The 27,825-nt window shown below is 46.1% G+C and overlaps 1 protein-coding gene across 1 annotated transcript in view; it reads left to right on the top strand.

Moving 5' to 3' along the window:
* Bace2 (beta-secretase 2) overlaps nucleotides 1–27,825 on the top strand; it is an 82,410-nt gene that overhangs the window by 15,472 nt on the left and 39,113 nt on the right. The window lies entirely within an intron of this gene.

Raw genomic sequence — 27,825 nt, 5'->3', positions numbered from 1 at the left:
TGACCCATAACCATATTTAGCAAAAGACATTTCTAGCAGCTTTTGCACAATTGTATTCTTATCAACATAAATTCTTAAGTATACCCATGCCATATAGGACACTTTGCTCAACAGATAGACATGTGCACACATACAGGGGTGATTGCTTAGACCATGATGGGGTTGAGCAGCTCTGATTGCTTTGACGCTGCAGGCATTGTGGGATCCCAGCACAAGGCGTTGCTCTCATATTGAAGGTAAATCTGAAACAGTATACTCCCATCATAAAGGTGTAGCAGTGTAGTTAGGGCAAGTACATCATACTGGAGAAGTGCCGTGGTAAACACTAATACTGGTTTATCTGTGTACTGTGTTCTTATTGTTCTGTGGAGGTTGCTAATAATAAAAATATAATAGAAAGATAATAATACCCAGCCTCAGGCTTGCTCTTCATCTGGGATTCCAGAAGAAGGCATACCATCCTGATGTGGTAACCCTCAGGGTCTTCTAGAGGAACCAGTTTGTAGGAGCAAGGTTGTGATATGAATGAACTTGGCCCTATAGAAGTCTAGCGTAGTCTATTTATGTCTTAGTTTTTAACAGAAAGGTTTACAAGGGTTTTAAATTTTAGTCTAAAAACAGGCCGGGAGATTGTTCAGTGGTTAAAGTGCTTGATATGCAAAATTCACATAAATTCTAGGTGGCCAATTCTGATATAATTCCTGCCTTGAAAGGAGAGGCAGAGGATCCTCAGAACATACTGGCTAGAAAGACTAGGTGTATTGATCAGCTTTGGGTTTGATTGAGACACCCTGCCTCAGTGAATACAGTGGAAGAGCAATTAAGAAATGGTTTTATACAGCAATCTTGGGCCTCCATATTGCATATGCACACATGAACACAAACACCACACACATGCACTACACTCATATGCATACAAACATGCATGCAATATACACATACACAAGAAAATCTTTAAAGTGAAAACGTGTAAACACTAAGTTCCCCGAGGCAGTCCACCCAGGTGTTTCTCTAGTGATTCGTTAAGTGCTCTTAAGCTGTTCTCAGAGGTGGTGGTTCACTGAAGAGGCGTACCGAAGCAGTGCATTAATGGGGTTTCTTGAAGTGGTACATGGTAGGCCTTCATGCCTGCTTGCTTGCTCACTCTCTGGCTCATCCACACACACTTTGGTTCTCCAAACTCGATTCATAGAAAGTACCCTTGTTTATCCACTATGCTGTTTTTTTTTTTTTTTTTGAGACAGGGTTTCTCTGTGGTTTTGGAGCCTGTCCTGGAACTAGCTCTTGTAGACCAGGCTGGTCTCGAACTCACAGAGATCCGCCTGCCTCTGCCTCCTGAGTGCTGGGATTAAAGGCGTGTGCCACCACCGCCCGGTCACTATGCTGTGTTTTTACACAGCCATTTCTTGGTACAGTGCTCAAAACAGTGATAGGGTCTGATAGATCTGTACCCAGAACCAATGGCTACACCAAAGAGCCTAGGTGTGCAGTATGTTGCGTTGTGTGGGTTTGTGTAGATACACTCTGTGTGATGTTTCCCCAACACACAACCACCGAACGCATTCTTAATGTTAGGTTCCAAATATCGAGGTATGTACTATTTAAATCACTTTTGATTAGTAAATATATCCACGTTTTGGCTTAACTATACTACTTCTACAGAGGTAATTCCTGTTGTCTCTCTTTCTGGTTTCTCTCTACCCCATTGGTAGTCAGATTGCAGACAATGTACTGGACTGTATTTATAGAAAGCAGCTTCACCTTGCACCTAAGAATGGCTTTCATCTTTTTCTCCATGTATGAGCTGATGCATCACCGGGGGCCTTCTTGTGTCTGTGCAGACATGTTTTTCATTGTCCTGAGCTTATGACTCAGGAAGCTGGCTGCCTGGACTGAAGATCCAGTCTTTGCGTCAGATGTAGTGAGTCAGGCCTGTAGACCTATGACTGTAAGCCTACTCGCTCTCCAACCCAGCATTCCCAGGACTGGGGGGAGGGTTGATCTACTGAGCCTCCGCACACCCAGGGATACAAGGGTTAACCCTTTCCCACTTCTCCTCATCTGTAAGTACCTCAGGTCTTCGCTCCGTAGGAGAGTGGATGGATTGTAGGGGCCCAGAGTAACTACTCTGGCCAAATGACATTTGGATTTGAAACTCTTCTTAAATGGTCCAGACTGATGCTGTGGACAGGTATGATGTATTCATGATTCCTGGGTCTTTGTACATGAACTGCCTCCTCACCTTCTGGAAACTTCTGAGACAATCTTAGACCTAGTATTTATGATAGTATGAGTGATGGTTAATATTGCTAAACTGAAAGGATTTTGAATCATCTAGGAAGAAGCCCCTACACGTGCCTGTGAGGGAATCTGTAGGTTAGCCTAACTGAGGTGGGAAAACTCAGCTTAAGTGTGAGCACCTCGATTCCATGGGCTAGAGAACATGAATAAAAAGGAGAAAGTGAACTGAGCATCACTTCCTGTCCCCCTGATTCCTAACTATTGTTCCTGATTATTGATGCAGTGTGACCAGATCCTCTGTCCCCTCAACTTCCCTATGATGCTTTCTTCTTTAAGTTGCTTTTGTCAAACACTTGGTCCCAGAAATAAGAAAAGTAACTAATATAGCATGATCTAGGTCAGGTCTTCTTTTTTTTTTTTCTTAAATTCTAGACTTAGTGTGATGTTCAGTACTGATTGTCAGCGTGACAGGATCTAGACTCACTGAGGAAACACACCACTGGGCATGTTTCCAGGGAGTGGCTAGATTTGGCTAGTTGAGGTGGAAAGCTAGCCTTAGCTATAGGTGGTGTCATTTCATGGGCTGAGGTCAGAGACTAAATGAATGAGAGAACAAGCTGGGCACAGGCATTCATCTCTATGCTTCCTGACTAGATACAGTTTGACCAAACATGGCTTCCCTACCACTATGGACTGTGCCCCCCTTAAATTGTGAGCCCAAACCAAGCCACCTCCCTTAAGTTGCTTCTTGTTGGGTTTTGTCACAGCAGTAAGAAAAGTTGCTGGATATCTTCAGTCTTGGAACTCTCCAGAGATGATGATCTCTGTGCCTCTTGACCCTCCTATGGTCTAGATATTGAACCATCTAGTCTGGTGGCCCTGACTCACTAATTCTGTCTATTGTGTCCTCTGCTTTTACTTGGCACCATGATTTTAACTTCCAGTTGCACGTTCTGTTTCCCCGAATGCTTTCTGTGGGATCTTATTTGTGTTCCAGCTGCAGTTGTCTTTTTTTCTCAGGGGAAATTAATAATGATTTTGTTTGACATGTTCTTCCTGCCTTTTGTTTCTCCTCTGAGAGCCTTTTCTCAGTCGAGGGACTCTTAATGTATTCCCACCATTGCCTTTCCATTCCCATTTGAAGGAGAAAGCAGGAGGGGGCTTCTTGGGAGCTCAGCAATGCACATGTAGGATCTAGAACATATTTCCATCTTTGACACACGTGCGTAATGTTAGACATATGCAGTGACAGAGACTCTGTGATGTAACCATGTGCATCATTAGTCTGAACTCAAATACCTTCCCATCTCTTCTTCAGACCCAAAACATTTCATCCTACCTTCCTTTGTGATGCAGGCCAGAGCTTCCATGAAGGACTTAGGGAAATAAAAGTCTGTTTTCTTGGTCAAGATATGGGTGTGGCCCTTTATATCATTTTTAATTCTTTTATACTTCTAATTTATTGTGTGTGGTATGTGCCATAGTCAGCAAGTGAGTGGAGGGCTGAGCCTTCAGAAGTCCTTTTCTTCTACCGTGTGAAGCCTGGGATTGAATGTAGATCTTCAGACTTGGTGGCCAGTGCCTTTTCCTGCTGACCTGTCTCTCACATCTCAGCCCTTCTGCCTTTAATGAAAGTACAAGACCTTCATCAGAGACAGCCAAGGTTCAACCTATAGACAGAGGCCAGGAGACATCAGGATTTTGAGGTGGACACATCTCTGAGATAGTGATCCAATTCCAGCTGTCTCGGGAATCTTTTCCACTTGAAGAAAAATAATCCCCGCTTGCTCAGATCACTACAAATCTAATTTTATGTTTACTTTCAACCAAGAATATTCCAAATGGTTCACCCTCATCACTTTTTTGGAAAGCAGGAAAATCCCCATTCTTTTCCATTTCCTCTAAATAGGCAAACTTTGATTTGATGTGTGCGTGCGTGCATGCCTGTGTGTGTGTGTGTGTGTGTGTGTGTGTGTGTGTGTGTGTAGGAATCTCACTCTGTAGCTCAGGCTATGGCAGAACCTACTATGTAGCCATGGTTGGCCTCTAGCTCGTGGTGATCCCCCTGCATCAGCCTCCTGAATGCTGATATTATAGTCTAAATATGACTCCCAAAGCCACTTCAGTACTGTTGTGGTGATGCTAATAGCAAGATACTTATTTCTAGCAGAGATGTTGTGGGCCCTGTTGAGAATCTAGACTATGGACACCATGAGAAGATTGCCCAGACTTTCAAATGATGTGCAAAATAGTATCCATAGGCAGTTCTTGCCTATGGCCTGATTTTATAAATAAGGAAGGTTTATTGGAACACAGGCATTTTTGTTTGTTTGGCTTACACATTGCCTGAGGCTGCAGGTAGTTCATGAGCTTTAACTGAATTTTATGGGATGGGTAATTTGTGGAGGGTAGAGTTTGATGTAGTTCCTGGTTCTGGAGTCTGAGAACTCCAAGGTCAGCGTACTGGCATCTCTCGAAGACCTCACTCTGTGGCGTGACATGGCAGAGGAGGTCACATGTAAATACAGGGCAGGTATGCCAGCCAAAATCTCTGCTTATCATAAAGTCTCACTGAGACCTGATGACCTCATTTTATTCTAATTGCTTCCCAACTCCAAACACCATTCACACATACACATAGAAGTTTGAGATTATGTTTCTAACATCTGAATTTCCAGGGCCACAACCAACCCCAGTGGGTCGCAGAGTAGAGAGATTGCAGCAGGTGTCTTATTACCAAACCTGAAATATTCTTGATTTGGAATGGTGCAGGAAGGATTTGCAGACTCTAGATTAAACTGATAGTTGCTAGTGACCAAAGGAGGGAGTAGTAAGGAGATACCTGGAAAAGAAGGCTTTGTCTCCAAAAGGAAACCTCAGATGGGAGGCAGCCAGCAGCAAGTGTTGGGGAAAAGGAAACTGTAGCTCTGAAGAACCCAGAGTGCCCCGCAGAGGAAGGAAACCACACCCAGGACACAGGATACAGCCCTTGCAAGTCACATAAAGGCTGCCCTCACCCTGTACCTCCATTCTCCCTGTTTCAGGGCTGGAGACACCAGGACAGAGTCCTAAGCAAAGGGGTGAAGTTGTAAAGGAATCCCGAGCTAACTGTACCACCTCCAGCTATAGGCTGCAGTGTAGATCAGGTCCATTTTATGAGAAGCCTGTCGCTCTCTGGATGTGACTTGCCCCCAGAAGAGCATATGGTGGAAGCTGGTTCCCAGTGTCTTCAAAGATGAATTCTATTGGACTATGATTGGATTGGTACTGGCCTTATGAAGAAACTGATACTTGTCCCACTAAGTGAGGTGGGTTTCCCAGCAATGGATTTAATTCCTGGAAAGGTCCTTAGAAAAGAGCATCCCCATGGAGGAAGAGAAAGGCGGCTACACAGCTTGTTTCCTTTTCCACCATGTTATCAAGAAGCCAGGTGTTGACATCGTTTGTTAGAGATTTCCAGCCTCCAGAACCATGACCATAACGAACCTCTTTTCTTTCCACATTACTCAGCCTCGGTTCTATTATAGGAACACAAAATGGGCAAGACCACAGCAAGCAGAAGCTTTGGCAGTTGACAGGACTGTACCTGTAATGCCTAAACTTGGTATATTTCTACAAAGCTAAGGAGGGGCGTATAAGCCCTGTAGAAGATTTTATAGCACGTGTTTGAAGAGAGATGCATGGTAAAAGAAACTTCTGTTGCAATGTCCCATTGTGCAAACTCCATGGAAAGTAACTTGGAAGTGTCTACAAAACCTGCATATGCATTTATCTTCGAATAGATCCTCAGACATCTATTTCTGGCACTTTTATGCAGAGGTTATGCTAGGGGAAAACACGAAAAGCAATTCATGAGGGCCCCATGTTGCACCTCATGTGGCAATGACAAGTGGTAAGAAAGAGTCTCGCATCCCTCATGAGGGGACCCGTTAGCAGTCTGCATTACTAATACACCAGAACCCCACAGTATTGGGCAAGAATGTATGTGAGTGCCCAGAAGAAAAGCCAGAAGAGCATCCTGCTGCTCCTCCGAGAGCAGCATCTAGCACGTATAGGAGCCTTGTTCAAGAACTCACTCAGGATAAAAGTCTCCAAAACTGGAATGTACACAGTCCAAGGAGCCTATGGTGACCCCTTGGGGGACAGGAAGTAAATTAGAGAAGGCTTGCTTTGGCTTTTGCATGGGAGAAAGAGGAATGGGCATTTCTGAGTTTGTGATAAACTCAAATGGAGTCACCTGCCAGCTGTGCAGGTCACTGGTGTCTGTGGTCCACCAAGTCCCGCAGCTCATTGCTGGCCACAGTGAGCAGTCCTCCTTGTATAGCAGACCTGTTGTTTTGTGCTTTGAAAAATAAGATCTCTGGAGAAAGAGGAGTTCTGTGTTTTCCCTCCTAGAAAGTCAGGATTGTGGATTTGCTGCCTGCTCTTTTCAAAGCAATGATGTTCTATTTAGAAGTTGCTGCCGGGCGGTGGTGGCGCACGCCTTTAATCCCAGCACTCGGGAGGCAGAGGCAGGCGGATCTCTGGGAGTTCGAGGCCAGCCTGGTCTACAAGAGCTAGTTCCAGGACAGGAACCAAAAGCTACGGAGAAACCCTGTCTCGAAAAATCAAAAAAAAAAAAAAAAAAAAGAAGTTGCTAGGAGGCCTTATAAACACAATTAAGTCAGGTTCCTATGAGCTGGTATTTTAACACCCTGAGAAACTGCTTTTCTAAGAATCTTCTGCTGTGGGCAGTCTTGAGCCATTATCTGTAAATGTTTCCATTATTACAAAATGATGTCATTTTACTACGTATCAAAACTCTTCACCTGGAAACAGAATTTTCTACATACATAAAAACTCCCAATGATTTCGGTTGTTAAAAAAAAAAAGAAACAACACTAGAAAGTCAGCGAGATAGTTTAGTGGGCAAGGGCTCTTGATGTCAAGCCTGATGACCTGAGTTTGATCACTGGGACCCACAAGGTAGAAAGAGAAACCAGTTCCTGCAAGTTGTTCTCCGACCTCCACACATGCATGTGGCACACAAACACACGCATTAAGTAAATGTAATAAAACAATTAAATACTAGAAGAAACATTACCTGCTGCTCTGCATGCCTCATGATGGATTGACCTTGCTGAGTGACAACTTCCTAGTCAACATTTCCACTGTAAATATAAAGAAACTGAGGCACCAACTAGATGCCTTGCTGAGGTATGGGTTCATGATGGTAGTGACAAGAGCTTAAAACAGGTTAGCTGGTCCCAGAGTGTGTGCTCTGGACCAGTGTGCTGTCACACGTTTGGTGAATTTCACACCTGGCCAGCATAAGTCAGATGAAGACGTACATGAGTCACAGGTGTACACACCGAGGAGATGAATATGCAAAATTGTTTCCACTAAGGTACATTTCCAAAGTGTCTCACCTGTGAAGGTTCTGGAGGCCTCGTCTGATTACAGTGAAAATGCCTGGTGCCTACTGCCGTTATTGTGTCTTGGTTCCAGTCACGGTGCTAAGCTGTTGTGGACACTCAATAAATAATTATTCATGAGCTCTTTGACCGATGAGGTCCTCAGGCATGGCCCTTGGAGGACACACCTGTTTCTTTTTGAGTGACATTCTCTACCAATCAGTCCCAGAGAAAACCAAGCCATCTTTGAAAGACTTTCCTCTGTAGAAATAATGGCTTCTAACAGTGATCCCATGTGCAGCATCAAAGCAATGTATTTTGCCCTATTAGATCGGATGAATCAAGCATCCTTGACTTTGAAGAGTGCCCGCTGCCTCAGGAAGTCTCTAGAAAGGACTGCTTAAGCTATTTCTGCTAATGGGGGAGGTGAGCTTGCCTCTCCCACCTACTAATTCATCTCCTTCCCTAGGCAGCCCTCCCTGTCTTCCTTAACCTCTGCCTCGGGAAAGCCAGGTGAGAGGATGGCGAGGAGGTGAAGGCCGCTAGCAGCTATTGCCAAGTCCTGCAAGTAGAGTTCAGGTCTCCACGTCACACCTGGCTTGAAGCATCTTATTTTGATATCTGGATGGAAATGTCACCCTCATGTGGCCTCTACCTGTGGCTGTCCAAAGGAGAAAGGAATCCCTTGAGACAGTTTCCTTCCCATCTGGACAAAGGAAGCTACATTCTAAAAACTTCCCCTAAGCCCCAGAGGAACAGCTAGGGTACCCCCTTTCTTTATGGCCTCTGATTGGGCTCAGCAGTGTGAGAGAGAAGCTTGTGTGTAGTAGATTCCAATTGCCTTCTTTCCTGACTTCATAACATACAGTTAATTCCATGAGGATAGGTTTACTCCACCCTCTGTCTCTGAACTCTCTCCTTGCCCGGTGCACACTGCCCCTTGAGGTATATGGGATGGTACCAACAGCAGTAGGTCCCTGATGTCCCTCTGGTGCAGACATCCATACACTGCATATACTTCCTTGAACATCCCTTCCGTTAAAATGGCTTCCCAGGAAGCCTCTGGTAGAATTCTCTCTGTCCTAGTAACAATGAGAATAAACTTGATTCAGCTTCTAAGTTAAATCTAAGATTTGGGGCCACATAAATTCAAATCTCAGAAATTGCGCAGTCTCAGACAAGCAGAGAACTCAAGGGTTTTGTGTCCTCTCTCCTCACGGCCACCATCTCTTGCTGCATTTGTTTGTGGCTGGCTGTGTACCTGTGTATATGAGGTCTTAGATTGATTGAAACTATGCTGTTAGCCGGATCTCAGGGTCACATCTCTGTTAACTACCCCCTAACCTGGAGGCAATTTATGGCCCCTAAATTCAGGAGTCCTAACCAGCACTGCCTCAGAGCATCACTGTTGAGAGACAGGGTCTTTAAAGAGGTGATTAAGTAAAAGGAAGTCAGTGGGACGGCTCTGATCTCGTCTGCCTGGTGTCCTTATCAGAAATAATCAGGACACCACCCTGACACCCGCATATACAAGACTGCCATGTGCAAGCCAAGGGGAGCCACCTGCTCACCGCTTAACCTTGGATTTCAGCTATGGTATGAGCCCAGGTCTGTGGCATCTAGTTACAGTGGCACCAGCAGACTCATGCCCACTTCTGACTCAGCTCTTGGTTTCATGGCGACCCCTCCAGCTATGTCCCCATCTTTGTAGCCTTATGCCCTCCACTGAAGGAGCTACCTGGTTCCCAGTGTTACCCACCACCACACCATTTCACCTTGACAGGAGTAGGAAGGGCGTCTCCCAGGACCTTAAGATCCATGTTCCCTATGCTCTAGCCTCCCTCTAGCCTTCTGTGTTACGAGGATGTCTTTGTTCTGCATGTTAAACATCACAGAAGCTTACCCATCAGCCACCAGGCACCGGAAGTCATTTAGCTCCCACCGCACCAGGCAAAGTTTTAAGAGAAACTTAATAGAGTTAAAGTTATTTGTTTTTTACGAATCAAGATTCATCTACTTGGGGCAAAATCGTGACATTCTGGTGAATCTGAAATTTACGGCTTCTTTTATAGCCAATTATCCAGGAGCCAGGGCTGTCTGGCTGCCTGAGCTCTAAGCACTTGAAACAAAAAGGATTGGAGTGTTTGGTACAAAACCCGGCACTTAAAAGCATCAGGCTTTTAGATGTGACGTTCCGAATGTCGCCTGCGTCTTAGCAGCTCATTGATCTCCAAGCCCAGCAGCCTCCTCCAGGAAGAGAAGATTTACAGGGACAAGGCAGCTGGCTCAGATCTTCACTTTGTCCAGGAGCTAAAAGGCATAAGAAGGGAACTGGCTAGGAGCATCCCGCTCTCCCCACCTGCAGCCTGCAAGGTTCTTCTGTGTATAAATCAGAGTGCAGAAGACTGGGTGGCTAAATCTTAGCCTCTAAGTCTGCACCTATGGCCTTTCCTAAGAGAAATCTGTTTGGCAGCAAAGGAGATAAAGTTTGAGTCAATTTTGGTCCTGTCAAACGGTAACCAGTAGTTTTAAACTAGCAGCCACAAAGACTTTTAGGATAATTATCAATGCTTCAAACTAAAATTCAGTTGTTTTTATGTCTTTGGGTGAATGCTGACTGCTGGCAGCTCTGGATGAAATGGGGTAAGAATATTGGAGTGCTAAGAAATTATTGTGTGTGCTGGGGGTGGTAAGTGTACATGTGTCTATGCAGGTATACATGCTTGTGTGTGTGTGTGTGTGTGTGTGTGTGTGTGCGCTCGCGTGCGCATGTAGAGGCCAGAGGACAACCTTGGATATCACCGTAAAGGCTCTTTCCATCTTTTTGTTTTGTCTTTCATTGAGATGGGGTCTTGAAATCGCTTGGAACTCACCAAATAGGCCAAGCTGACCAGTCAGCAAGCCCCAGAGGCCTCGGCCTTTCCAGTTCTGGGATTTTAAGTACACAGTACTACACCAGCTTTTTTTAATGGGTTCTGGGGGTTGAACTCACATCTTCATGCTTGCATGGTGAGCGCTTTACTGACTGAGCCTTCTTCCAAGACCTTTGTGCTAAGAAAAGTTTAAGAGGAAATTCCGTCATTGTCTGACATGAGCTTTGATAAAAATGTCAGAGTTTTAGGAAATTGTAAAACACTGTCTTCACAATGAGTGCTGTCAAAATCTTCATGTTGCTCAGCCATGACTTTGATGGATGTGTGTCATGGTATGGATCATGTTTAGATAACATGTATGAAAATCAGTACCATCATGTGTCACTTGAAGTGGGGATATGTTCTGAGAAATTTATTCCTTACTCCTTACTGAATAAACTCTGTTACTGAGGATGTCAGCAAAGCACAGTTGGACCATGGATAGTAACAGTTGCTAGGCAATTTCATTCTCGTAAGAACATGCAATAGTATCCTCACTCAGACCTGCACGGTGTATGTCAGCTTCCTGAAGTGAGCATTAGATGCATGAAACTGCTGTTGACATGGTACAGCAAACTCTTGTTGTTACAAAGGAGTAGACTCTGAAACAGCGACTTAAAGGGGGTGTATGTGGAGCTAGGGAGATGCCTCAGTAGTTAAGAGCATTAGCTGCTCTTGCAGGGGGTCCAAGTTCAATTCCCAGCACCTGTAGCATGGGGCTCAAAATCACCTGCAGCTCCAGTTCCACAGGTTCCAACACCTTCAGGCTTTTATGAATACCTGCCCCCATGTGAGCATATCCACACAGAAACACATATACATCTAATTAAAATAACTAATAGGGTCTGAAGAAATAGCTCAGTAAGTAAGAACACTGGCTACTTTTCCAAATTCAATTCCCAGCACTCAACATGGTGGCTCACAATCACCCTGTAACTGTAGTTCCAGGGGACTTGAAGCCTTCCTCTGGTCTCCAAGGGCAATGGGCATGCATCTGATACACAGACATACACACAGGCAGAAAACCCATATACCTAAAACAAAAATAAACCTTTACAAAATAATGTTAAATAATTAAATAATGAATCCTTTTTTTTTTTTAAAAAGTAGAATACGTGACTATAGAAACTAGTCCATAGTTGCTTATTAGCACAGTCTGTGCTGTGCTGTACAACATTGCATGCATTTGGTAGATCTGTTTATACCACCACTGCCACAGATGCTGGAGGGATGAATTGCCACCTGTGTTCTCGTGTTAGAGATTCCATACCTCTCTTGTAAATTCCTGGGGTGATCATAGTGGTTAGCCAGGATAAAACAGTGGCCCCTGATATTCCCTTCAGTTCTTTTACTTTGATTCTTAATAAACTCTAATTAAATTGGACCAGGCAGTTGCTATAACACTATATAGTCAATGGATATCCAGTATGCACTTGCATTGGCCTGGCCTGTGCAGGGCAGGGAGCGCACATCAGTGAGCAGGTGAGCAGAAGTCCTGACTTCCTGGAGCTTACCTGTCAGTGGGTAGGGCAGACAAAACAGCCTGTGCTGACATATTGTGTGAGGGTGATGGAACACTAAGATATAACAGAGGAATAAAGGAAGAGAGATGTGTCACAATTTGTACAGATGGCCAAGCAAGATGATGTCCATTGAGGGCCCCTGGAGTCAGGCCTGAAGAAGATGGTAGGGAAGATAAGCAGAAGGAACAGCTGGTGAGAAGGCCCTGAAGCAGACATGAGCTTACATGTCAGAGGATTCCAGGAAGGCCATTGGACCTCATGGTGGGTGAATTGTGGGAAGAAGATTGGAAAAAGAGGGCGTGATTACTGTGGGTAGTTTTAGAAATACAAAAGGGAGATGCCCTCCTTTTGAGACACTTGAGAGTCTATGGGCAGCTGGATCTGCTTCTGGGACCCAAGCCAAATGCCTCAGGTAGACTCCAAGTTCAGGAATTCTCTGTGTAGAGATGTGTACACACACACACACACACACACACACACACACACACACACACTCCCCCGTGAAACAAGCCTAGACAGAGAGGATATGGGGGCATAGTATGATCCCTGGGACATCCCAAACACAGATGTAGTGGTGGTGAGTTGGGGTCACCTTACACCCCGAGAAAGAACAGTCAGAGGCAGGAAGAAAACCAGTGTCACAGTGTCCTGGAGAACAGGGAAGAAAAGAGCCCTTGGAGATGCCAGTCCCATGGTGGGCAGAGGGAGAGAGAGTCCTGTGCCTTGTGTAACACTCTGATGGTCATTGTGGTAGAAAGAGCTGTTTTCATACGGGGTGTTGGGCTCAAGTGAAGGGACAGGGAAAGGATCTGGCGCCTAGGAGCCCAATCAGCTCTCTCCAGGGAGTTGCTGTCAAGGAGAGCAGAGAAATGGGGCCAGGACATGTCATGGGAGAAAACATGTAAAGATGGGGAATATTGCATCCTTCTTATAAGCAGTTAGAATTCTCCTGATGAAGTGGGGTATGAAGATGAGGAGAAGGATGGGAAGCAGGAAGGAGGGGCCAACATCTAAGAGAAGGCCTGGAGTTAGGGTGCAGCTGGGGAGTGGCTCTTCAGATGTGTGTACCAATGGTGCAGGAGTTCTCTAGGGTGTGTGGTTGAGGTTGCCAATGTTTATATGTTGTAATGTTTTCTCCAAATCATCTTTGCTTCTTCCATTTCTATAATGTTCTAGAAGATCTCCATGTAATTTTTCTTTACCGTAATTAGGAAGACCTCTGTATTTAGACTGCATGGGTGCAAAAGAGGGACACATCTGTTGTTTCTCTTCTGGGTTTGTGTTCTTTCAAAGTATCTGGATGTCACAAAGATATGTAGATGCCTATGGGACCCTCGTACCTATCCTGAAAAGAATTCACTTGGAAGGCCTTTTAATAAAAGCATCTCTTTGAGCAGAGAAATGGCATCTTTGATCACCATATGCCCATTAAAATTGTTTTTTCTTTTCTTGTGAGCTTAACCAAAAAGGGAAAAGAAAGAAAGGAAAAAGGGCTTTTGTGCACCGCATAGAAATAGTCTGTTTCTTAAGTAGCTGGCTCGGACTTGGCAGAGGGAGGCAGATCGCAAAGAGCAGCCTATTGGTGTTACTCATTCCAAGTTCGGCGGAGCAGAGTCGTGAGGAAAGATGGATGCAAGAGGGGGCAGATTCCACTGTAAGCAGGGTCAGCAATCCCCACGCAGAGGAGCCCGGACTTTGGATTAGCAGCCACCATTAGCATTCTGGAATAAATCAGCAGTGCAGCAAGAGGTGTCTGTTCATTTGTGACACTTAGAACCTGCAGCCATTCCGTGATTTCAAGGCACTTAGGGATAGTTCATATTTTTTAATGTACTTTTACAGATAAAATCAAATTCCAAAAGGCTGACCCTACAGGCCAATCAGCAAGTTTGTCTTAAGTATAGAAGGAAATAACAGAAGAGACAGACCATGGTGGTGCACACCTATAGTCCTAGCTTTAGGAGACATAACAGAAGGACGCTTGGGACCCATGGCAGTCAGTCTAGCCAACTTGGAATATCCAGGTCAGTAAGAGACCCTGTCTCAAACAAACAAAAACACCAGTGTGAACAGTGTCTAAGGAATGATAGCCAAGGTTGTACCTGTGTGTTGGTGTATAATATGCAGTCTAGTATGTTTGGGTTCTTCCCCTTCCCATAGCTAATTCAAAATTAACTGAAGAGAAGACTGGTCCTTTATCTTCATAAAAGGTGTGACTCCTAAGAAGAGGGACCCAGACCCCCATCATCACTATGATATGAGGACATGGTAGCTTGCTCACTTTCTATTGAACCATTGAGGAACCATTGAACCTCCACCAAAGAGTTGAAAGTGGGGTCTCCGAGGTTATTTATTTAAATATCCATGCCCACAGTGGTATCTTTCACGGTAGCAAAGGGCTGGAAGCCATTGAAGAGTCCACTAACAGACAGATGAGTGGATTGAAGAATGTCTGTTCAACATGCCTTGGATCAGGCTGCTGTAACAAAATGCTACAGACCGGGGTTCTTACTAAAAGTAAATTCAGGTCTCAGTGTTCTGGAGGCTCAGATCCAAGATCAAGGTGCCAGTGTGGTCAGGTTCTGATGTGAGTTTAAATTCAGGTCATTGCCTGCTAATTTCCCATACCCTTGAGTAGCAAGAAGACGTCAAGAGAGCTCTCTCGTCGTCTTACAAGGAAGATGGTCTCGTCATGGGTTATAATAACTGCCCACAGGTGCCCCCTCCTCACACCGTTCATTGTGAGGACTAACATTTCAACACTGCAACATAGACATACAGCCACACATATGAAGGTCACCAAACTGAGCATGAGCAGACGCTTGCTGCACTGTGGGTGAATACGTGAGCCTCAAGGCTCAAGGGCGTTGTGCTCAGTGCAGTCAGCCAGTCTCCAAAGGCATTTCATTCATATGTATGGTCCCTAGAAGAGTCCCACTCATAAAGGAGGCTCCTGGCAGGAGTGGGGTGGGTGGGAGGAGGCTTGATGGGGGGGAGCTTCAGTTTTGCAGGATTAAACCTTCCATAGAGAGAGCTGAAGGGATGCTTGCATACACCACAGTGCGGAATGCTCCCTGGCACTGAGCTGAACACTTCATGTTCTGTGTATTTTGTTGTAATAAAAATTAATCCCTAAGATAATTTCAAGGTATAATATTTTAAAAGGAACTTGAATTTTTCTGCTGCAGAAGTGGGGCATATATACCCTGTCTCTCTTTTGTGACATTTACCGAAAACCGTGACAATATTTGAATGTTGGGAACTGGAGAAAGTTAAGTGTGTCCTAGAGAAAGTTTGTCTCCCAAGTGGCTTTTCTGGCCGGGCGATGGTGGTGCATGCCTTGAATCCCAGCACTCGGGAGGCAGAGGCAGGCGGATCTCTGTGAGTTCGAGACCAGCCTGGTCTACAGAGCTAGTTCCAAGACAGGCTCCAAAGCCAAGTGGCTTTTCTGTCTAACTCACCAGCTCTAAAGTGAAAGGGACACCTGGAAACAAAGAGTCAGAGCGTGGAGGAAAGGCCCTGAAAATTGGACAGGAGAGGTCATTTCTAGGCATAAATGCCAGCTTCTAAACCTCTGGAAATGTCTAGTAGGTTCTTGGAGGCTTGGGAGGTGCTGGCTTGTCTTCTTGGAAAGAAAAGGCTCAAGAAACCACTGTGTCTGTCCCCAGTGCTACCAATCTGAGGACAGAGTGTCCTTTGTCTTTTTAATACTTTCTTTACAGTGGTTTAGTGAGACCTTTCTTTTCTGTGGGAAATGGATCCTTGCTGTTGTTGGCAGAGGTGAATGGAGCCCAGCCTTGTGACAGACTCATGACTGGAAACGTCTGTCTGTCCGCATTCTTTTTTTATTAGTAGACTCACACCCTGCAAAGGAGGCTGGGTGTAACCTCAGAGGCTCAGGGAAGCTTTGCAGCCCCAGGGGGTCCTCTGGAGAGAGGGCCCTTTGTTGTGTTCTGCAGAGCCACGTGCCCTCATGTCCTCTCTCCCCAGGGAAGGTTGTCTAGGAGTAGAAGGGACAGACTAAGTAGAGGGACACATCACAGAAGGGATCACCTGGGAAACTGGGTGGACGCGAGGCTGCTCGTAACATCTCCCCTTCCACGCCATGCTTCCTTTCTGTGTCTACGAGGCAGTGACAACATTTAGCCCATTGGTGAAAGGGCTTTTGGACTTAGCCTGCCTGGTTGGGTGGGCAGCCATAAGCTGCCATGTCTTGCCTGTTGCAGAGGGAGCCTGTGGTCATTGTCTCCATTCTCAGCATCCTGAGTTGCTGAATGGAGCCTTTGGGTACATTTAAGGGCAGTAGGCTCAAAGGGCTGTTATCTGTTTCTATGCACCACTGGTGAAGGCTGGCACAGTCTCCACCCAGGCATTTCTGAAGAGCCCACACAAAACCCATCTCTGAGGATGGAAAGGGTTCAAAGTCCTGTTGATGTTTTCTCGTTTGCTATGATAAAACACTTACTGAAGGCAACTTTTGGAGGGAAGGTTTTATTTCATCTTATAGGTTATAAGCCACTAGAGCAGTGGTTCTCAACCTATGGGTCATGACCCACAGGGGTTTCATATCAGATATCCTTCATTTCAGATATTTTTCCATTACACGGGACAGTAGCAAAATTATAGGTATGAAATAGCAATGAAATAATTTTATGGTTGGAGGTCACCACAACATGAGGAACTGTATTAAAGGGTTGTAGCTTTAGGAAGGTTGAGAACCGCTGCCTTAGAGAAAGTCGGGGCAGAACCACAAGTAAGGACAGATATAGGGACGATGGAGGGAGGTGCTTATTGGCTGGTTCCCCTGAATTTCTCAGCTGCCTTTGATACATAGCTCAGGCCTACCCGCCTAAGGATGGTACCACTCACAGAGGTTAAGCTCTGCTAGATCAATTAGGAAATGCCCCATAGATACCCACAGGCCTTTATGATGGAAGCAATTCTCCAGCTGGGGTTTCCTCTTCCTAGATGTGTCAAGGTGACAGCCGAAATTAGCCATCACAGGCTCTCTAAGGCAGGAGTTGGGCTTGTGTAATTCGCCATCAATAGGAAATGAATCTTCTACTCCCACTCATGGGGAAGAGGTTTCATAGGTTCTAGTTACCCAGTGGACCTGGGTATCCCGCAGCAGAGAAGAGTTGTGGCTTATTTTGTGTTTTACTTTATTTTTTTATATTTTAAAAACTGATTTTAATTACACATGTAATTACACGTTTTAATTACACATTATCCAGCGTATTCATTTACGTCTACGCGCCAGTGGTATTTAGTGTATAACACTACTGTATAGCCACCAGCTCAGCTTTAGAGCAGTTTTATCCCTCAGAAAATAAATTCCATAGCCATTAGTAGTAACTCCTCTCTTTCCCAAGAAGAGCCAACCTGGTGTGTGTGCTGAGGACGGGGGCACGTAAGGGGTACAGTGGGTAGGTTGGGAGGGGGACATGATCACAGGAGGGCAGGTGGCAGTGAGGCTGTTAAGGATGGTGTGTCCTGCGACCCTATCCTACATACCCCCTAACCACCTACCATCAGAGGAGTGGGTTCCGTGTCCAAGCAGAACCCAGCAGGGGAAAGCCACAGGAGCTGTGTGAAGCAAGAAGGAACTCAATGGGAGAAGCATCCCAAATCAGAAAGTCATTGTGGCTGCAAGATCCCAGAGCTCACCAAAACCATGGGACCGTATCTGGCCTGAGACATGCTTAGATCTAGAGTTCAGACTCATTAGCCGTCGCGAGTCTCTTGGGCAGGTGGCCTCAGAGAGGAGGTTACCACCCATCTTCTATCCATCCACCCATTTACCCATCCTTCCATTCTCTCATCCACCCCCTCCCTCCCTCAGTCCATTCACTCACCAATCGCTATGGAGCGCTTGCTGTGTCCAGAGCTCAGGAAGATGCCATTTGGTACTCAGTGGGGAGCAGAAGCGGGACAAGAGACCCTTTCATGAAGGTGCTGGAATTACAATACAACAGACTTAACACAAGTGTTGGCTGAGAGAGGGGACAGATCAAAGGAACTAGAATGGTAGGGAATTTGGGTGATGTGGTGGGGGTGGGGGCCCTGGCCAGGGTAGTGAAGTTAAGAGGAGGTGTTCTGAGTACAGTCTTCTTTGTTCTTTGGTAGATATTCTAGGAGGTTCGGCTGTAGTCCTCCATGGGCGAGTGCTTCCCCTGACACAGGTCACTTCCAGAGGTTCCAGGCACTGCCCCCCCATTCCACTACTGTCTGCCACAAGACCAGACCCTGTGTCCTGTGGGAAAACTGCTGAGTATAACAGTCACAGCTAGCCCAGAACTTCTTTCCTGCTCCAGCCTCTCAGCAGGGAAGAGGAGGTGTAGTGGACTTCCTGATACAGTTTGGGCAGTGAGATCAATTCTGTAGAAATTCCTCACATTATCGTTTAATGTCTTTGAGAAAACAAAGTGCAGCCAAGCACTTCTAGAGACTAGACACTCATGTGATCCTTACATACCAAGGCTTGAAGAGGGACTGTAGACCTCAGAGATTACACAGCCAGTAGCGGGTTAAGCTGGGGTTCAAATCTAGGCCCTATAGCCTCCACATCAATGCTTTCTTTTAGAGAAGACTCGGAAGGTATGCGTTGAGTTCAGAGCTGTAAAATAAACGTGAATCTGTCAATCAGTGGATCCTTCAAAGCAAGCTCATTGATAACATGTTTCTGGACATTGGCTGTGGATTTGGGATAGACTCTTTCTCCACCCTAGAAATTTGTCTTTTGTGCTCCAAATAACCAGGAACAGTTGTTCCCAAAGTTTCCAGACTCCCATAGCTCCCTGACCACCGGCAAAGGGCTGTGGAGGTCTTGGCTCCTCTGCAAGACTAGCAGCAGCTCCAGGACCAGGATGGGGCTTGGGGTTCAGCATTTGAGTGACTTCTTAGGTCTGAGAGCAAGTGCCTTATGCACCCTGAGTGCTGCTATTATTTCCAACCTTTTCAGCCGGTCTTCCCCTGCTGATTTCAGATATTCCTTGGGAAAGTGGGGCCCAGGTAAAGATGCTGCAGCAGAGCCCCCGCCCACATGACAGTTGGTAACAGCTAGGGTCCTGCAAGTCCCTCAACCTGTGTCTTTCTAGTAGGGACCCGGTTCCACAAGAGTGAAATCCATGCGTGCGCATCACAGCCGGAATAAACTGTGTAACCTAGCCAGTCTCCTCTCAGCCAAGTTCAGCAACATCTGTTTGTTAAATGGCACTCTTTGAAAATGATCTTTTTTTCCAAATCATCATCATCTGGGGTTGTGCCAAAATGGCACGTGGCAATTATTTTTGTTTTCTTTATCTAGGTTGTTTAGGTCTGTGTGATTCATTTCTAAAATGAGAGCCTAGAAGAACCTGACTAAGGAAATCGGTGCCTACAATCGCCCCCCCCCCCCCCATAAATGAATGTGGGCAAACAGCCCCCAGTGGCAGAGTAGGAAGCCAAGGTGGGTATTGTGGGCTAGGCTGGCTGGCAGACTCCAGCAGATGGGCTAGTAATACAATTAGGAACCAATGTGTTAAATGAGCCATTATTTAAATTGTCTGCTGCTTTCCATATCTATTAACCTGCTGGGAAAGAGACAGTGGTATCTGAGAGATCCTGGGCTCATCACTAATTGGATGAATCACCCAGTTTTTCCCTTTAATGCCACATTTTACCTTATTGCAGCAATTAGCAAATGGCTCTCTGTGGGGTTATTGCCCAATGCATCACTGAAGATTAGGAGGGGTGCAGGCGGGAAGATACATGCTGGCTTGCAGCAGGAGGCAGGCCTGTGCTTTATCACATGCTTTTCATAACTGTCCTTATTTTTTCCATTTGGGTCTTCTGATTAAGGAACATTTGTTCTCATCTGAGGCTGCAACAACAAATACCCAGGCTGGGCGCTTCTTAGCAGCACACATTCATTTCTGATGTTCTGGAAGTTCAACCAAGGTCACGGTGTCTGGTTCCTGGTTATAGAGGCCTTACCTTCCTGAGGCAACAGAAGAAGGGGAGACACTCTCTGAGTACTTTATAACAACACTAATCCCATTGTGAGGCTCCCTGCTGTGGGCTCGGCACTCACCTGCCTGGCTACTTACCCACTTACTCACCCACCCACTGCTTGCTCCTTCAGTAATTAGGGCTAAGTTTCAATACATGAAATGGAGAAGGGGTCCAAAACCTTCAGACTCTAATGGAATGTAAGATAAAGTCTGTTTGAGTCAACCTCCTACTTGCTTCTCTTGATCCTCACATGGGCCTTGGGTCACACTTCAGTGTAGTAACAATGGGCCAGGCCCAGGGAACAGAATTCTCACCATGACATGATAGGAGAAGGAATACCTGTGGCAGACAGACAGGATGATGTTGGAATATTTCTGAAGCATCATGATTTTTGCCAGCCGCATGAGCAAAGGCTTCAAAGTATGCATGAATTTGGAGCTCTGAAGTATTGGTGAGTTTTTCTGGTGTGTGTGTGTGTGTGTGTGTGTGTGTGTGTGTGTGTGTTGTGCAGAGAGGCCTGGAGCCTAGAGTAGCTTGGTCCCTGTTGGTGGGAACATGTGGCAACTAGTCAGTCACATGACAGTGGAAGCAGAAAACTCAGGTCAGAAACTGGGATATGCTGTAAATTCTCAAGACCTCCATTGGCCTAGGTCACCCAGTGAAGGACTTATTTTCCCAAGATAGGGCCACCAGATGGAAACCAAGTTCTAGACACATGAGCCTATTCAAAATGTACTACTTCTCCATCCTAGGCATAGGCTCTCACTGAACCTGGAGTGCCTTGATTCAGCTAGGCTGGCTGAGCAATCAGTTCACCACCTCCTGCCAGCCATGGGTGCACACTCTGTTCACTCAGCTCTCAAATGATCGGCTTCTGTGCTGTGTCCTGAGGTTCTCTCAGCCCGTGCCCCAGGATGAGTGCCACCTTCTCCAGGCTCTTCCACATTCCCAGACGCCTCGCTGAGGTCTTCACACAGGAATGATGGCTTGCTTGGGTTTTGTAGACATGGGTAACTTTTGTGGACTCCCCACTTTATGGATATTTTTCCAGTGTTTTTCAACACCCAGCACCTGATGAGAAATCCAAGGCCTCTCTTACTTCTCCTTATTAAACAGTGATTTTCTTTTCTCCCTTGAATACCTGAAAAATTCTTCCCTTAGTTGCAAAGCTCCATAGCTCTATTGATGCATCTTAATACAGACAGGCTTGATTCAATTTTCCTAATTCATGGGGCTTAAATTTCCACTGTCAGCCGTAACAACTTCCCAGAAACTGTGTGGTATGAAACAGCATAAGCTCATTCTTACAGTGCTGAAAGCCAGACAACCAAAGTCAGGTGTAGGCAGAGCTCCCCAAAGAAGCTCCCGGGAAAAGGGTCCTTCCTGATTCTTTGGCCTCTGCTCAGTACTCCCAAACCTCGGGCTGCTAGACAATGTTTTCCAGATCTCCCATTCACTTTGTTGTGACACCCACCTGACTTGCTTTAGACACCTGCGACTCCATCATATAGTCCATCTTCAAGGTGGGTGTTTGCGTCTGCTCACTGTCTGCAGAACTGGCTGCTAGGATCCATTCTTTGCCAGCTTAAGGACAGTAGAGGAGCAAAATCATGGTGCGTGTGGAAGGGGCTTTGAAATAAAGCCTGCCCAGCTCCAAGGCTACTTGCTACCACCTAGGGGTCTTGATTGGGTTTTGCTGTCAGTTAAGAAATTGAAAGGAAGGGAAGATCTCAAGCACAATAGGTAACAGTAGGGGAAATCTCAGACACAATAGACAGAATCAGTTGGTAAAGAAAGGCTTTTATTAGGGGTGAGGAAACACGGAAGGACTCCACAGAGGGGAGACTTGGGAGCCTAGAATATTTTTACTTGAGGGTTGGGGAATCTAAGGGTCTTTGAGAAGTCTTCTTCCCCTAATCCAGAGTTCGTCAATTTGAACAAAGACAGGGAGGCACACAGGCTCACAACTTTGAGATAAACTTGTGCCAGTCTGGCCTTGAACTTGTCAGAGGGGTTTATTGGTAGAAGAGCTCTACTGGTATTAGAAAAACTCCTCCAGATCATTAGGTCTTTGTTTCCCGTGAAAAGTATGAGGAAGAAGCCAGAAGTTTGTTGTTTTTATCACCTATTTGTAGCTCTCTCTCTCTCTCTCTCTCTCTCTCTCTCTCTCTCTCTCTCTCTCTCTCCCTCCCTCCCTCTCTCCCCATCAGAGCATCTCTCTGACCATCAAATGACCAACAGACGCTCATCAACTCTGACCCAGCTGATATATGTAACCAACAGACCCAAGAGCTTCTGGCTCCTGCTCAAAGCTGCTTGGATAGAAGGGATAGAGAGCTGAAGGACTGAGAGAGGACTGAGAGTAAGCAACAGAGCCTCTGAGTACTTGGCATTGTCTCTTGAGGCAACCAGGAAATGTCAGAGCTCTGAAAAAGGAGAGCCTGTCAGGCAAAGGACCAGATACCTAAAAACAGTAACCAGCTGCAAGCAGTGAGAAATACTGTCTGTTGATCATTAAAAGTTGTAGACAATAAAAGTCACAGATTCTTGAACAAGAATGGCTGTCTCTCATGGCCATTGTTAGGCCACAGCACAAATATCTCTGGGGTCTCACTGGCAACCATGCCCCTGACAGCAGGCAGGAAGCCTGTAAAATGCCAGTCTATCCCCGAGTCCTGCTCTTTCTGTGTGCTGCCAGGCAGCCTGGCATTCTGTATTCACCCTGACTACTCCTGCAAGTGTAGGCTCAGGCAGGGCAGCAGTAAGAGCATTGTCTTCCACACAATGGCCCCAGTGACGGGGGCATTCTCAGTTGCCATTCCATCCCTTCTCCAGGGTCTGGAATTCCTCCTAGCCTCCGCAGGGCTCCCATGAACACAACTCTTTCATACCCATCCTTGCTTCTGCCCCTCTGCTCTCTGTCCTCCTCTGCAGAAGCTGAGAACACAAGTATAGAGGAAACCAATTCAACCCAAAACTTGTGTGACACCAACCACTTCTGTGTTACCATGCTTTCCCAGCAAGTTTAGCACAGGTCAGTTCAGAGGTAGGGCCCCACAAGTAAGTCACCCCCCAACACAGGGCTACTAGGCCAATCAGTTTATAACTAATAAAGACCTCTGTGTGATTTCCTTGGGACTTAACGACTGTGAGAACTGGGCAAGACAGAAACCTCAGACAGCAGAGATACTAGGCTTGGCTTGAGCATTTGAAACCCCAAAGTCCACTTCCATTGACATACTTCTTCAACCAAGCTACACCTACTCCAACAGGGCCACACCTCCTAATCCCTGTCAGTTAGCATCACTCCCTGATGACCAAGCATTCAAATCTATGAACCTACAGGAGCCATTCCTATTCCAATCGCCACCAAGTATATGTGCGCTCGCGCGCGCACACACACACACACACACACACACACACACACACACGATATATATGGCATGATATGCTGGCTTAGCAGTTAAGAGTGCTCACTGCTCATCCAGAGACCTAAATTCAATTTTTAGCACCATGTCAGGTAGCTCACAACAGCTCCAGGGGATCCACCACCATCTTCTGTTTTCTGTGGGTACCCACATGTGTGCATGTACACACACACACACACACACACACACACACACAGAGCTGTTTTTAATGTAGGACTAAGGAGATGGCTGGATTAATAAAGTCCCATGCAGGCATGAGGACCTACGTTTGGATCCATCACACCCACGTAAAAATCTGGGCACAGTAGTGTACATTCATAACTGCAGCCCTTAGAAAATGGGTAGTGGAAACAGGCAATCCCTGGAACGGATTGCTCAGACAGCCTAGCTGAATCAGGATACTTCAGGTTCAGTGAGAGACCCTGTCTCAATTGAGGAAGACACCAAGCATCAACCTCTGACCGTCACATATGTTCATACATATATACATGCACACACACACGTGTTCATATATACTTGTACACATGATCACATATATTTACATGTATACTCAGATTTAGTTTGCATTGACCACACACAGACTTCTTGCCATTATTTCATAAACAATATACCTATTTTTATAGAAATTTCATTGTTCTAGATACGGTAACTAATTGGGAGGTCATTTGAAGTGTTTGAGGCCAGGTATCGTGACGCATGCCTTTTAGCTCAGCATTCAGGAGGCAGAAGCAGGTGGATATCTGCGAGTTTGAGACCAACCCGGCTTACATAGTGAGTTCCAGGCTAGTGAGGGCTACATAGTGAGACCCTGTTTCTAAATAAATAAATAAAATGTGAATAAATAAAGTGTATGGGAGGGTGTGTGTAGGTCCCATACCAGTGTGTGTAGGTCCCATACCAGTTCTACAGCATTTTATGTCAGAATTTGAACCTCTCTGGATTTTGGATATCTACAGAGGGTCCTGGAACCAAGTGCCTCAGATGCCAAGGACTGACAATAAATGGATATTTATTTGATGACAATTGTATGCTTATGAGATACTCAGATACGATCCATATTGTAATTTTAGAACTTGGGGCTGATGAACATCAAGTTTTTGCTTGAAGAATTGAATTTCATCTATTTTGTATTCTTTTCTATCTGGAATCAATCGAAACCACCCATAGAGGCGAGAGAAGCCAGCAGCCCCAAACCATCCCTGCAGAGTTTGAGCTCGACAGCCTTCTATGCTTAGATTATTCCCATGGCCTGTGTGCTTATTTCTCTCAGCCCATATCACCTCGGGACCAGCGGCAAAGCCAGTGTCTTTGAGAATAAATTAACTGTGCATTCAATAACTGTTCAAGTGCCTACTGTGTGCCTCGCTCTTCCCCGTGCACTAGAGACATAATGGGAGGAAATGTCAAAAGTCCTCATCGTTGAGGGGAAGCCCTGAGATGGAAGGCCGATGAGAATGTCAGGATGGAGGAGTCACACGTCTCCTGTGCCTAGAGAGAAGTTGGCTGGTTGAGGTTACATTTGGGGTCACGCTGAATGGGCTTTTGTTGTAGCAGGCGTGGGCCCCTTGTTCTGTCCCGCCTGACTAGCCTACACCCAAACTAACCACACAGAAATTGTATTAATTAAATTACTGCCTGGCCCATTATCTCTAGCTTCTTATTGGCTAACTCTCACATCTGATCTAACCCATTTCTATTAATCTGTGTTCACCACGAGGTCGTGGCTTACCGGGAAAGATTCTAACCAGCGTCAGCCTCAGGCCGGAGCTTCATGGCATCTGCCACACTGCCCTTCTTCCTCCCAGAATTCAGTTCTGTCTTCCCCGCCTACCTGAGTTCCGCCCTATCAACTAGGCCAAGGCGGTTTCTTTAATAACCAATGAAAGCAACACAAATACAGAAGGGCCTCCTACACCAGGTTCTAACATCAGTTCTGCCACTACCCTCATATATCTGAGGTCAGCCTCTCTGCCTCAGTCTCCCCATCTGTGACATGAGGGTGAAGATGGCACAGTTCTCAGGGAGAACGACGTGTTATTGCAGTACACTGGACACGCTGTGGATACTATAGAACCTCTCTCTATAGCTATCAGGCTGGACATGCCCAGTGTTGTCCCAGGAGCAGGAATGAGGGAAAGGAACAGCGTGGGGTGCAGGGGCAGGGATAGAAGCTCAAAGGGGTGGTCAGGGCCACATCATTAAGAAGGTGTCATCAACACCTTGGGAGAAGCAGCGTGATGTCGTATGGATACACAGACAACCAGGTTGTCATCAGGGCTGGAGTGGCAGGAGGTAAACTTGCAGACCACGATAGGGCTTTGACTGAGACTCTGATATGCTGAAAAATGATGGAAGAACAGAGAACCGACAGGCTCTAACTTAACAGGCCCGAGGTCATCTGGCTGGGAGCAGAGGAAGAAGGTGGAGAGACCAGTTAGGAAAGGACAAGGGGTGGTGATGAACTGGACCACCATGGTCCCCATGGCGGTGTTACAAAGTGAGCAGGTGCCAGGTAGAACTAGAAAGTGGATCCAATAGGTCTTGGTGCTGGGTGGGGAGAAGGGAGGAAGAGGAAGGACACTGGAGGTTCACCCTGAGCCAATGTTACAGGACGATGTTAACTGAGATGGCAAAGTCCTGTGAATCTGGCAGATTCCTTTTTGGCCGAAAATAATTTATTTCCTGGGTGCTTACCACACAGTACCACAAACTATGTGGCTTAAAACACCAGTATTATGTTCTGGGTTCAAGAGAATAGAGTCTGAAATCAAGTTGTTGACAAGACCACTCCTTCCGAGGCGAAGGGTGCCTCTGACCTGCCTCTTCTAGCTCCTGGCCTGCCTCGTCTCTGCTGTCACATGGCATTGCTGTGCCCCTGTCTGTGTGAGTTTTCCTCGCACAGAGAACCGCAGTCAGGCTGCATTAGGGCCCTACCTAATGATTTTGTTTTAATTTGATCACCTCTGACCTCTCACAGGGGCAAGGGTTTAGACTCACACAATTTGTTGAGAGAATTCAGGTAGATATATTGGACAGGTAAACTCCAAGCCAGGGCAGGCAAGACTGGGGGTCATCAGCACACTGCAAACAAGTGAAAACTCCACAGGGCCCCTGAGGGCCTGAGAGGCAGCAGACCTGGAAGGAAGCCAGAGAGTGAGGCAGAGAGAGGGTCAGTAGGAGGAAAACCCAGGAAGGGTGGTATCCTGGGGTCCAGGAGAAGGAAAGGATTCTGAGTCAAGTGAAGGAAAGTCCTGCACCTAACCAAGCTGAGGTTGCTGGCAGGAATAAAAATGTTGGATTAAAAACTCACCTGCCTAAACTAATAGCATTGTCTGCAGTTTGTTTAATTCCAGTGTTAAAACCTTTAAGACTTTAACTGCTTTTTCTGAGCTTGTGTCTAAAGCCTGTGTTTATTCATTAAACAGTTGGTTCCTGTCTGGACTAAGGATAGATGGTAGGTATGAAAGGGTAAATAACATACTCCACCCCCTGGGGACCCGTGTTTACTGGACAGATGAGTCAAACAGTTAACACACAGGGCAACATCTCAGTGTCATTAGCCACCAGGTAGCTGCAAATACCAGATAGCATTCCACATCCACTAGATAGCAGGACCACTAACTTTGTGTGTGTGTGTGGGGGGGGCATGGAGCAGATGAGCCCAGGGGACCACAGTGCATTGCTGCGTGGGTGCAACTCGGACATCTAGGCTTGGGAACTGTTCCCGTGACTTTTTAGTTAACGTCTGACCCAGCAGGTTTTATTCCCAAGAGAAACAGAAACACATCCACAGACAGGAATGTCCAGGCAGCTTTATCTAATAGCCTGAGGCTAGAGGTACCCCAACTGCCCATCAGGAGAAGCAGAGACAAGTGATGGACTACGGCCCGTCGTAGAAAGAAAGAGCAGATACTCCACAGAGAGTATGAATCTCAGAAGCAACTGAGCCAAAATAGAAGAAAACCACACGGTTAGAGAATGTTGACGAAACCAGCCCGTTCTAATAGAAGACAGAGTAGCATCTCCCGGGGAAGAAGGCAAAGAGAGCAAGTAGGACATTTGGGGATAATCGAGGTTTTAGGAATGTCGTAGTTGGTGTAGATCCTGCCCAAACTCACCGTCAGACTTCTGACAGCTAACTTCCACCCCACTGTCTTCCTCCTCCTGCCTCTAGTCCTGGGATTGCAGACATCTGCCATCACCTGTTTGCTGGAGCCAACGCTCAGTGGTTAACAGCACAGGCTCCTTTTGCGGAGAACCCATATTCCATTCCCAGCACCCACACTGCCGTTCACAACCATCTGTAACTCCAGTTCCAGGGGCTCTGACTCCGTCT

This window comes from Microtus oregoni, unplaced genomic scaffold, assembly GCF_018167655.1.
Source record: "Microtus oregoni isolate MIOR12 unplaced genomic scaffold, Mior012 000023F_ref0000262, whole genome shotgun sequence".
NCBI lineage: Eukaryota > Metazoa > Chordata > Mammalia > Rodentia > Cricetidae > Microtus > Microtus oregoni.
The sequence above is the reverse complement of the archived record's forward strand: the minus strand, read 5'-3'. Positions and strand labels throughout refer to the sequence as shown.